The sequence below is a fragment of the Leptidea sinapis genome, chromosome 33, assembly GCF_905404315.1.
Source record: "Leptidea sinapis chromosome 33, ilLepSina1.1, whole genome shotgun sequence".
In the NCBI taxonomy this organism is placed as follows: Eukaryota; Metazoa; Arthropoda; class Insecta; order Lepidoptera; family Pieridae; genus Leptidea; species Leptidea sinapis.
This window is the reverse complement of record NC_066297.1, coordinates 2,187,564-2,201,242: the sequence shown is the minus strand read 5'-3', so window position 1 is coordinate 2,201,242 and position 13,679 is coordinate 2,187,564. Positions and strand designations below refer to the sequence as shown.

General features: G+C 34.3%; 1 protein-coding gene across 2 annotated transcripts in view; it reads right to left on the bottom strand.

Annotated features, from left to right (window-relative positions):
- Positions 1–11,369, bottom strand: part of LOC126974766 (transcriptional activator cubitus interruptus) — a 148,358-nt gene extending 136,989 nt beyond the window's left edge. For both annotated transcript variants that reach the window (XM_050822428.1, XM_050822429.1), the window contains exon 1: positions 11,207–11,369. The gene's annotated coding sequence lies outside the window, so the exon portion shown is untranslated. The remainder of the gene's footprint in view (positions 1–11,206) is intronic.
- Between the last annotated feature and the right edge of the window lie 2,310 nt (positions 11,370–13,679).

The following is a 13,679-nucleotide window of genomic DNA, read 5'->3' as shown; positions in this document are numbered from 1 at the left end:
TCGATCAAGTCATTATCTTCAAGGGTCAAACAGAATTATTGGTGAAAGCTGATTATATAATATACCTACCTATTAGTAGGGGATTCGATAAGGAAGCAGCCTTCACCAGTTCGTTTAAAGCATAGTTTCTCAACCTTATTTTGCTCACCGCCCACTTTGAGAATATGTTTATTTCTAGAGTATATTCGTGTATTTTTTTGCCATTTTAGACTATATATTTTAATCTACCCACACCCCATCTGCGCCATCTCAATGCCCCCTAATTTTCTCTGGGTCTTCTACTACCCCCCCGAAAGTCTCAAACGCTTACAAGGCGGCGTTATCGCCCACTTTGAGAACCTAAGGTTTAAAGGATGAAAAGTAATTTATATAAAATTAGATATTGCCCAAGTGTCGTGCGTGTAAATACTATGTCGGTGGGAGGCTCCTTAGCACAGGATGCCGCCTAGATTATGGGTACCACAATGGTAATGTGCAAGCATTATTGTATTTCGGTCTGAAGGGCGCCGTAGCTAGTGAAATTACTGTGCAAATAAGACTTAACAAATAGGACACCAAGAGACGAGACGAGCAGGACGTTCAGCCGATGGTAATTACGCCCTGTCCATTATAATGTGATGTCACTCAGGATTCTTGAAAAACCCGAAAATTTTGAGCAGCACTACAATTTCGCTCGTCAACTTGTGACATTAGATGTTATGTCTCATTTGCCCATTAATTTAACTAGCTACGGCTCGCTTCAGACCGAAACACAATAATGCTTACATATTACTGATTCACAGCAGAAATAGGCGCCGTTGTGGTACTCATAAACTCTAGCCGGCATCCTGTGCAAAGAAGCCTCCACTGGTAAAAATTTAAAACTATTTAACATTGGTAGATTTCAACCAAAATCTCGTAGTTACTACTAACCAACCAACTCATTAATTCCATATGTCTAATGGAGTTATCAATCCAGGTATAAATTTGAGTTGAGTCATTAATTTTAACGGAACAAAATTGTTGTATAAGCCCCGATATCTGATCGAACTTTTTCGAATCCAATCGAGTTGTAACATCGAGAAGGCCTTGTAATCGATTCCCGTAAGCCGGTGTATGATTTATCGATTATGGAGAGAATATATTCGGCTGGGTCTATGAATAAAATTTGTTCTTATGTTTCGTATAAATTCAATTTTGTCATATTCACGGCTTTCATATTTAACGGAAGTCGTACGGTCGCTTTATTTTAATTTGAAATGTTTTAACATAAGCTTTAAGTCCATTTGAGTGATATTTGATTTTGTTATTTTTAATACCTTATTTGAATATTTTTATATAAATCTATTAACACATGTACCTTAGGTTCATAGTGATTTACTCGGCTAACATTTTAGTAACGAGAGGTTCAAAATCTGAGGCAGAAATGTGCGATTGACAATTCCCGGCCCCTACATTTGTGGACGGTGTTCACCGACCTCTATGTATAAAAACCACTGGACAGGCTGTTCCATATTATGTTTGACAGCAAATTTTTTGTGCCTATAGCGCCACTTGCGAGCGTCTAGAGAACTAAGTTTGACGTATAATATAAATGGCTGCGAAGGAACGTACAATACTCTGAAGTATTTTTGCATTTTGAATTAATTTCGTTCGTTTTCCATGCTATTTATATCTAGAATCAACGTAATAAACTACACATTTTTTTTTATAAATAGTTTCCCTCCATCTATCAATGTTTGCTGAGGTTGTCATCACTAGTTTTAGTACCGCAGACTCTCGCTACTTGGCCAACAGCGCCAAAATGGAGAATATCAAACAGGCACAAAAGCACTTTGAAAGCCGCCAGTCCAGTGGTATATAGTAGAGGTCAGTGACGGTGTTTCATCCACCTTCAGAATGTCATCATTTTCAAACTTTAATATTATATATAAAATACAATATTCATTTATTGCGTATATACCATGCCATACACAAAAATGACAATTAATATTACAGAAAAAAATTAACACTTCAGAACTATGACAATTATTTTACATTGAAAAGTTTATCTCCCAGAAAATCAGCTTTCATCCATAAAAAACTGTAAAAATATTTCATGGCTGAAATTCGATCTCGACCTCGCAGTGTTTCGGCTTCGCAATCACAATGATTCTACCACTGGCCCGTATGATCATTAAGTTGAAATAGCCGAACTGTAATTATTTAGAAGTATAAATCTTTCACCCATAATTTCAACGGCTTCCTTACGAGTTGTCGATCAGGCCACGTGTCCTGACGCGAGTTTAACATTTTATACCCATCCCTAGAAAAGTGCTCAACGCCGTTAAAGAAGTTTTGACTTGAATAAATAAGAAATGTATTCGGGAATACTCAACTTAATTCTTTTGATCCAGTTTCTCTTATTGAGTACAAGAAGCAGGCACGTTTGGACCAAGCCAGGGTTCTTTATACAATGGAATTCAGGATCATACGTCCTAATGACAGCCAACAATAGAATTTATTCTACCTGAGCCCTACTTGGGCCCATTGTTCAACAAATTCGGCCACTCTTCATTTTTTTAAGCCCTTGTTAGCAAGTTGTAGAACGTATTTCTTCTGAACAATGGATTACATATATTTATAAGTACATACAGTGAACATTATGAGATGATTAGTGTGAACATTAATAAATTTTATGATTTTTTTTTAATTTTAATTTTTTTTTATGAAAATAAGGGACGAAACGTGCAGGACGTTAAATTGATACGCCTTGCCCGTTACAAGCAGTGCTACTCGGGATTCTTAGAAATCCTCAAAAACTATGAGCCGCACTACAACTGCGCTCGTCACCTTCAGACATAAGATGTTTAAGCTCATTTGCCCAGTAATTCCGCTGACTACGGCGCACTTCAGACCAAAACACAATAATGCTTACACATTACTGCTTCACGGCAGAAATAGCCATTAATTTCCGCAGTCGTTTTAAGATAAAATTTAGTTCTTATTTAAATTACCATTTAAAAGGCGTAAATAAGCGAATCACTTAGATCATCTATACAACAAATATAAACTGACGTAATCCTTGAAAAATTCTAATTTACCGTTGCACCGAAATTCTGTTATTACAAATACAAAAAAATATCACATAAAAAATCATAAAACAGTTTCAATATCAAAATCGAACTCTGTCGAACGGACATATTCATCTAAAATCAACTCCGAAAATTAAACACAGTTTTTGTCACAGTTCAATCAAATAGTTTCGACAACAAATAACACTTTTTACTGTGGCCAATTAGTTCTACCCCAGAAGATGGCTCTGTCGACAGTTTTTTGTTTGTTGAGGTCCATTCGTACCGCTCCCGTGCGCTGACTTAACAAATATTTTTGTTCACGTATTATCTGGTGATGTTACGCATGGAACACAACTTGAACTGTTGCTCAATTGTTTTCGTAATTGCATTAATATTTAGTTGTATCAACGCATGCCTAGAAACTAGTTGCCAGCCCTAATTTATAAAAAAAGGCATAAAAGGCATTTATTTTCTCAAAATTGATTCCTTTAGAATTCTTTTTGATGTCATTTCTAATATACTAGACACTACTACCGCTTCGATAACAAATGGCGCTATGAGAGAGAATAAGCTCTTCTTAATCAAATATACAATATTGTATCGTCATTGCTATTGCTATAAAATAATCATAATCTCGTCCCAGGCTGTCGGATCACTTAGATATTCAGCTGTGGAGTAGTAGGATTTACGACAGAGACATTTTTTAATAAAACGTTTAAATTTATTTATAAATAATGCCTGAACAGTGGATGGGACTTAATTATAAGAGTGTATACGTTTAACCTTAAAGCTATTATGTATCTTATGTAGCCTACTTGAATTAGTTACAAACAATGCCTTATTTCTAAAAGTCTAAAATTAATGAAAGCTCATTTACATAGTGGTAATTTTAAATTTAAAATGCAAAAATAGCTATACGAAATTCTTTAAAAATACAAATTTAATAATAAAGGCGTAAAGTAGCAGAAAAATATTCTTTTAAGTAATAAAGTAGGTTCCTATTCTGGAATCTTTTATTTTTTTTTTCGTGTTTTCGTTATCTACTATTTTTTGTGGGTAAAAATTTTAGAACAACTATTTTTGGCCGTCAAAGAGTTGGCAACCTTACTAGGAACTCTAAAAAAACCGCTTCAATAGCAAGCTAGACTATGACGTGGAGAGTTCATTCTATGGATGAATATAGCAATTATAAATACCATTTTTTTATTCCAATAAATAAATTATTAGTATCATACTTATAAATTATTTCCTGATTAAACTTAGTTTAACTCAAGATCAAGAACTGTTTTCTTCTTCTAGATATCTTAATTGATATAAATTTAATACTTTAAATAAACCAAGAATATGCAAAATGCTAACAAATAGACATTTTGCTTACGTTTGTTTATTCACAAGGCTGCTTGATATTCAGAAAACTTTTTTGAAAATAATCTTCGAGACGAGCAGGACGTTCACCTGATAGTAATTGATACGCCTTGCCCGCTACAATGCAGTGCCGATTAGGATTCTTGAAATACCCAAAAATTCTGAGCAGCTCTACAACTGCGCTCGTTACCTTAAGACATAAGATGTCAAGTCTATTTGCCCAGTAACTTCACTAACTAACTTCACGAAACACAGTAATGCTTACACACTTCTGCTTCACGGCAGAATTAGGCGCCGTTGTGTTACCCATTATCTAGCCGGCATCCTGTGCAAAGGAGCCTCACACTGCTAACTTCAGAATTATCATTGTATTGGCAGTGTTGTCAGCGATATAGTCAACATTAAACATATTCTTGGCTTATTCTCAGGTATAACTTTATGCCAAATTTATTTCTAAGGCCTTACAAATTCTTAAAATTTCATTCCTATTAAGAGCTTAAGGCCTGGGTATATCTCTAACAAAAATAATATTTGTAGTACTTGGTACAGCCCCCAAGAATGTTTTATATCGAATACAGTCTCCATTAGAAATTTAATACGTTTTTAAGGCTCTATTCGTCAGGCAACAGAAGAGTTAATTAACATTGCTCGATCAGTAATAAAACACAGTTTACAATAGTTATCATACAAATGTTAATTGTCAATTTCCAAGACAGCATTTCATATGGGATTTTTATCTCACGGTCAAGTTTAGGGTAATAGATGGTTCTCGAAGTTACAAATAATAAGTGAACGGATTGTTTACATAACTCGAAGGATAACTTGAAGATGATCACTCCAAGTGATCAGCCTTACCTCTTCGTTCATTATTTTTGCAGTGAAAACTTCTCTAAAAAAGTGTTGGTAGAGGAAAATCTTATGGGTTCGCCTCAGCGACATGCTCATGACTGGCGCACGCGATAAATAAATAAATTTAAATATATGTAGTTAGACACTTTTTAGATGGGTGAAATCTCGTGAGTTCGCGACACCGAAATGCTTATAGCAGTATATCTGTAGCTATACAGCTGACGTATAGTGCAACATTAGTGCTGTGTATATCTTATAAATAAAATTGAATGGTTTTAGTGAAATGTTTTTAGACATCATGAGATTTCCAATTTTAATACTTAAAGTTCTAAGTTTTCACTTCTATGCACTTTTTTTATGTTAAACGTCTTACGGCCGCTCCCAATATACAGTCTATCTCCGGTTGTGGCCTATTTGAGATATAAATCGTAACTATCGTTGACTTTTCTGTCCCAATAAACTTATCGACGGTAACTCACCTTATCCGTACACGATGTCTGTCAATGGGAGGACATATAGCTTAACAACGATAGAAGTTTGTATGGAAATTGCAATTCACGCGTCCCAATATAAGGCGATATAAATGACTTATCGGGCTTATTGGGACAGCTAATTACTGACAGCAGAAGGTAGTAATTTATCCCTATCTGTAGATAGTATATTGGGAACGACCGTTAGACTATATGCAAGAATCTATTACTAGTTTTAAAAGGTATGTCATGATATTTGATTCCCAAATAAACGTGTAAAAGAATGAGAATCAACAGTTATTGCTTATATCTTATATTTTGTACTTGTACTGCACAATTTATAATTATATATTCGCCAAAAACACGAGTCAAATACTTGTTTCGATCGTGAAAAAACAATACAAGTATTTAGATTACAATATGAACGAGAAACTTTTGATAATTGCTTAATCAACTATGTTGATCATCAATCGACTCAGTCATCGACCTAACCATATTCGTTAGGGCTGTCACTGCTAATAAATTTATTATTAAAATGTTTTTAATTATATTTTTAGCATGTGATTCTTTTGAATTATAGCTTCTATTTGTCGTTCATTTCTCTAGAATACGGTGAAGGGATACGATTGCTGGTCAATGCGTCATACTCATGAACAGGCGCTTCTTATAGTGGCAGGATGATTCTCTCATAGAGAACTCTGATTTTGTCGTTATTTTTTAAATTAATATTTTGTTTATTGATTAAATTGTTTTCATACCTTTTATAATTTACAGTGTATGTGAATTGATACATCTAAGATACTCATAAAGTCTTCAGTCTTTTTTTTAAATATTTGTCTATATTTTTTATTTACTTAAGTAAATTGAGATACTAAGCCTAGTGCAGCAAATATGGGATTGAGATAAAACATTCAATATATATATATATATATTACAAATATTTTATTATGATACATAAGGTCCTATGTATGTAAGGTACAAGGCTAACCTTCAAGAAGGTAATAGATGTTAACCCTATTAATATACAATAAGAACCAAGATGGCGGTTTTCAAAATGGCTGCCATACAAAAAAAAAAAAAAATATTACTTTTACAAAGGTGTTTAAAAAGTACATAGTGTTGTATGTATTTTCGCCACGCGCTTGCCCGGATTTTTACATGCACATGCATGCTTTCTCTCTACACCAGAATAATTTAAAGGGTGCCCAACCAAAAGGGAAGACGCCATTTTTTTTGAAGATACTCATGTCATGCTACCCTCAAAACACCATGGCAAGAAGAGTATTATTATCCAAAGTCCTTAAAATGATACCATATAAAATAACTTTATTTTAACAGTAAAAATCATTTTTAACCACTTTTAGACTCAAAAGACCTCAAACTTTTACTAAGTGATTCTAAAAGCATAACTTGGGAATATTTCATCATCTATATTCCGTTCGTGTTTATAATTAAGTATTTCCTTTGCTGTTGATAGTATTGCATTCGAATCGTATAATTTACGCATTGGCCTGAGTCTGAGTATAGTCATTGCAAAAGTACAAGAATTATAATTATTCTATTTGTACAAACGATGCAACTACAGCAAATGTTGGTGCCTCAAAAACTAGTCGTAGTGTTTCTGTATAATACTAAGTCTGGCCATGAATACTGTAACATTTAAAAATAAACAAAATATAACATTTGAATTTGGAATCTGTCATTTTTATATGATTGTTCACTGAGTTTTCTCATTTTGGCGCCAATACATTGTACAATATTTTGCGATATTAAAATGGAGTGGGATGATAAAGAGAAGCGAATCGCAAAGTAGGTATAGAGCCAAATAACATTTCTAAACCTCTTCATATTTGTTTTACTATTGTATTACAATCCTGGGGTTACCAGGATTACAGAAATGATAAGCGATATATTTCACGACCAGGTGTTCCCTGAGGTATTACCCGTATAATTCATTTTCGTGGTAAGAACATTATGTGTATGACATAATATAAAGAAAAAGGGTATGTAAATAACTGGACCCCTATTATAAAGATTACACTATCCATCCATCCGTATAGGAGGAGCTTTTCCTCAATAGTAATATAACTAAAATTTTCACTGAGTAAGTATAAAAACTGTGGCTTTTACAACAAAATTCCCACCAAAAATACAAAGATATTTAAAAAGAACATTGTTAATACAAGTATTTTGTTATATATTTTATAATAGTTCGGAAAATTTCATGTGCGTATACGACTCGCAAATAACTAACATTACACGAACGCTTTTTCTCCTTACTGACAAAAATCAAATTGAATGAGAGCTCAGGCTTTAATATAAAATAAACAAAATCTCACCAAACTATCTTTGAAGTATATCCTTTCCAATAAAAAAATAATCATCAAAATCGGTTGGCGCGATGTTGAGTTATTCGTCCATTTGTACTACTTATAGCAAGTTTAAGACTTTTATGGTTTTCTCATAGATGCCATTGTCAGATTTGAACCAAATTGGGACCACACGAAAAGCACCAGGTTTCAAATAAAAAAAGAAATTACGAAAATCGGTTCACCCAGTTCAAAGTTCTGAAGTAACAAACATAAAAAAACATACCGACGAATTGAGATCCTCCTACTTTTTTGAAGTCGGTTAAGAAGAATTCGGTATCCTTCAAATCCGTCTGCTATATTACTCATTCATACAAATAATGTACAGCTGTATCATTTCATTTTATTAGTATGACTATATATCTAGTTCGCCTGCATGATATTATATTTTAAGAACTATCCTTATTTTTCTATTACTTTTGTAACTTCTAAAGTTTCATTGCAAAATTTATGATGCATAAAAGTAATATCTGCAAAATATATGTCATTGACAACCCTAAGCATTTAAAGTTCAAACGCAGCCCTATCCCATATACCATAGAGTAATAATATATTTAGACACGGACGTAAAAATCAAAAGATTTAATATGTTATTGATTGTCTGATCAAAACTTAACTGCCTGTCATTAATTTTTTCTTAATTCTTTTCTGGTTAAAATTGCGAATGATAACTTCGTTAGTTGATTGCTTGTTAGGATGGAAAATTGGTTGTAATTTGTAAAAATATTTAAACGGAATTATTTGAAAATGGGTACGTCCTTTACGAATTTCGTTCCCACGCCCTGGCAAGAATAAAGCTTATATGCAATACTTTGTTTTAAAGTTGACTACAAGAGGCGTTGCTTAAATTTATTTTCTAATGAAGAGAGAAACTAAAAATTCTTATATATTTTGATTATTCAATTCTGGCAAGAGAACGGTACACTCAAGTCTGCTGGACAAAGAACTCCCCCAAAGATTTCCACAACGATCGGTGCTGTTCTGCCTTCGTCCAACATATTCTGGCGATTTTGACCAGGCGTCTGTCCATATTGTGGGGGGGCCAACCAACTTCCGGTAAGTGATCGCCATTCGATGACTTTTCTGCCCCACCGGCCATCTGTCCGTCGCACTATGTGTCGGAGATATTATATAGAGCAAGTTCTTAATTTAGATGGCAAATCAAATTGGCCGGATTTCAAACTAATCTAATATATAAAACTCTCGCTCCTTCGAAACGGCTTGACCGATTCGCATGAAATTTTCAGTGCGTATTGGATAGGTCTGAGAATCGGACAACATCTATTTTTCATCCCCCTAAATGTTAAGGGTGGTCCACGGCAAATGTTTTTGACATTTTTTTTTAAATTTGTTGGATTATGAGTTAGCATTAAAAAATACATACAACTTCAAATTTTCACCCATCTACGATCAACAGTTACTTTTGTATCGCGATTTTAATATCGGCAATACAACGTTTGCTAGGTCAGCTATTATATAACACTTATTACTAAAAAGCCGATATTTGATCATTTATGAGATAAGAATTAGTTAAAAATAAAAACTAAAAAACACGCTTTTTGATTTGGTTTATTTATAAAAGCGTTATTTTTTTCAACTATTATTTGCAATGTTGAATTAAAAATTCTCTTTGAGATTCGAAAATTGCCTAGTATTAGATAAATGGATTAAAGGTTGAAATAATAGTTAAAATTTAAAATTAACATCAATTCCTGCCTTATCATAGATGAAAATTATATATTTAACAATAATCTAATTTTGCAAATTGAAAAATGGAATAGTTTTATCAAATTAATGTATTGTCATCGTACATCGATAAATCTACGAAGTTTGAACGAAATCTGGCCGTAAGTGGGTCAAAATCCCGCCCAAATGAGTCAGTTACAAACAAACATACATACAGGTGAGAAACTAATAAAAAGCGTGTAAAATATGTAACGGCTTCATAACAATATTAATATCCTATTTTCTCAAAGGTGGTATTATTGAGGTCTTATGCGCTTTTAAGCGTCTTGAGTTTAACTTAAGCTGAAAATATTCACTTTATTCACATGTAGCGTTTTCTTATCCCTCTTCAAGAATTTACTTGATTTAATTTCTAGAAGAATCCTTCAATAATGAAGGATCCTTTAATAATTCTTTCAAATTTATAAGTGGAAACATTTTTAAAAGTTTCTAACAATGGTGTTTAACAACGAATGTGTACAATAAAATAAATATGAAATAAGACCTAACATAGATAATTAAATTTTAAATAAATAATAAAAAACAATAGTATTTGTATATAAATCCAAAGAATAATTACTGGGCAAAGTTATAGATTACACAGTAACAGTTCAAATATAAATATTACTTATTCAATTTGTGTTTTAACTGAATTTATAACTAATTTTCTATGAAAATATTTGAATAGAGAGAATTGCAAATGTTAAGTAGATGTTAAGATTATCTTTGAATAAAAAGTTATTAAGGTTTTAGGCTTACAACTAAGATTTATAATAAGCTTCTATCCGGGGAAGGTCTAAAGTCTAAGCTCTTGAAACTTATGGATTAAGGCTTTTATAAGTTTTAGTAAATCTCTTGTTTACTTTTTATAAATATCACAGATTTATATAACTCTGTTACAACGATGAAATATTTACATGAACGTACCAAAACATAATATAATATTTTATATTAAAATATATAAACATATTATTATACATTTGAGTAATTGAACTGATGCCAAAGTTTTAATCAGGAATTTAACATCAAAAATTACTATTTTGTATCTCTAAAAACAACTGCATGACTTATGAAAATCAAAAATATGTCGCAGGCAAATCAAAAAAATCCCAGCCATTCCAGAGAAACACTAAAAACGTGACTACATCAGAACACCGGACGGTTCCCGTCGCCTGTTGGGTTCTCTTTGTTTTTAAACTTACAAAAAGTAATCCCTTCTCAATCTGACCGAAGCAGGTACAAAACGTTATTTCGAGCCACATGTTCAAAGATAACTGAAACGAAAGTTGTCACATCGAAAATCCCGAAAAAGTTGCAGTCCAGAAAGTTTTAAGGCTTTCCCGAAAACAACTGTATGCAGGCTCTATTTTTATTAAATGTTTACTCTACTTACAGTGTTAATCATGTAACATACAGCAATCCATTTGCAAATACACTTCACTGCCACTGAATTAATTATTTATGAACACATAAAAAAATTATAATTGTCACACTTGTCGAAAAGTTCACAAGATCACGATTTAAAAATATCGGGACACCGCGACACGTCCGTGCCTCACGCGAGACAATAGAGTAATAGCGCGGGTCGACCGAACGCCTCACGCGTTCATCTCAATCTTGCCCGTCAAAACGAGACAGAAACAAGACAGTGGGGCTGTAACGCGTCAAGTGCGAGCGAGATAACGGCTTTCTCATTATGCGCGTCGAATTTGACATTTCAATCGCACCGTCCTCTTCGCACGCGGAGTTATTTCCGTACAAATTATATGCGGGTGTATTTATGTTGCATCTCACTCGTATGGTGGAATACAGATAATGTCTTAATCGTATTTGTTAGCGCTATGCTGAGTGATGCACTAAACATAAACAATGATAATTCATGGATTTGCATAACGATATAATGTTTTTAATCGAGTTCCATTTATTTTTATATATTTCTTCATATTGAAAGATCTATGTTTTATGATATTATTGCTTTAGGAAGCTCTATGTGTTATAGATATTTTTACCAGTGGGAGGCTCCTTTGCACAGGATGCCGACTGGGTTATAGGCAACCACAACGGCGCCTTTTTCTGCCGTGAAGCGGTAATGTTGTGTTGCGGTCTGAAGGGCGCCGTAGCTAGTGAAATTGCTGGGCAAATGAGACTTAACATCTTATATTGTCGCAAGGTGACGAGCGCAATTGTAGTGTCGCACATAATTTTTGGGTTTTTCGAGAATCCGGAGCGGTACTGCATTGTAATGGGCAGGGCGTATCAATTACTGAATGTCGTGCTCGTCTCGTCCTTTAATGTCATAAAAAAGGGATATGGAAGACATTTCATTTTATAAACTTATATTGCTTATCATTTGAATAGTTATTTCTGTGCTTGTATAACTATTTTATGTTTTCGTGTTTCTTTCCGTGTCTGTATTTCAAACGGTAGAGATTTTTTATCTTCACGAGACGGTTTCTTATGGAAACAGTTACTAGTTCTATCTGACAGAACTAATTCTGTAAAGTTAAAGTAAAATAAAACACGACTTCCTCGAAAAAGTAGAGTTCCTAATGAGAAGAAGTGGCAAGAAATGTATGGTGTCTCTTTTAAATTAAATTTAAATGTAAATTTATTTAAATTAGCATTCAGAACTAGGAAGTTCATCGAGCTGACCTGAGATATTATCATCAGATCCCTGCTCGGAGTACAGCTTAAACAAAAAACTGTTCAGCAAATTATTTTCTTTGGACGTCTTTGAGTAGGGCAGGATGGCATTTTTTTCCTGTGCTCAGTACGTGACTCCAGGTTTATTCTAGCCATCTAAATTATTTTTTAATGGAAGAGCAGGATAATCCAGCGTACGGGTCACCTGATGTTAAGTGATCACCACCGCCCACATCCTGCAACACCAGAGGAATCACAGGTGCGTAGCCAACCTTTTTCAAAGGTGTACGCGCTATTTGTGAAGATATGAAGATATATCGTCCAGAAAACACCGCACAAGGAAGCTCATTCCACAGCTTGGTTGTACGAGGCAGAAAGTTTCTTGAAAACAGCACTGTGGAGGACCGCCACACATAGGTACAGATGGTAAGGATGATATCGTAATTTTTGCCGTGTCGTGGATGAATTCGGCGGCAGGAATAAGTTCAAACAGCTCTTCTTAACTCCGTGATGATCTGATCTAGCTGTTCACAGAGTACTGGATCCTAGACAATTCGAGCAGCTCTGCGTTCCACGCGTAAAGGCTTAGGTAGGCACAGGTAGTTTGGCCCCAAAGAAGTCACGGATATAGACAATTCAATAACCAAAAAAGGTCAGATATGGCTAACTATACGCTTACTGCTATAACCTCCATGCTTTATTAGAGCATATGGACCGCCATTTCTTGGCATAAAAGGCTATTATTTTCGCAAAATTTAATTCCTTTAGAATTCTTTTTGATGCAATTTCTAATAAACTAGACACGACTACCGCTTCGGAAACAAATGGCGCTCTGAGAGAGAAGAACCGGCGCAAGAAACTCCTCCAGCGTTCTTTTTTTTGCGCTCTTTTTAATCAAATATACAATATAGAGGAGTAACAGTTGACCGAAGACCGACCGTAGGCTCCGGTTCTTTTAGTTAATCTGAGACAGATTTTTTTAACAAGAACTGGACAAATGAGCGTACGGTTCACATAATGCTAAGTGATCACCACCGCCCACATCTTTTGCAACACCAGAGGAATAACAGGAGCGTTGCCGGCCTTTTAAAAAGGACGCTGGTGGCCAGGTGTCACGGAATGACGCAAAATGTTCAGCTAAACTTCTAGAAGACTAAAGGTTTGCGCGTTATCCTCTTTAAGTCGCAGGAGACCCCATTGTATAACCGCTATTTGACAATACT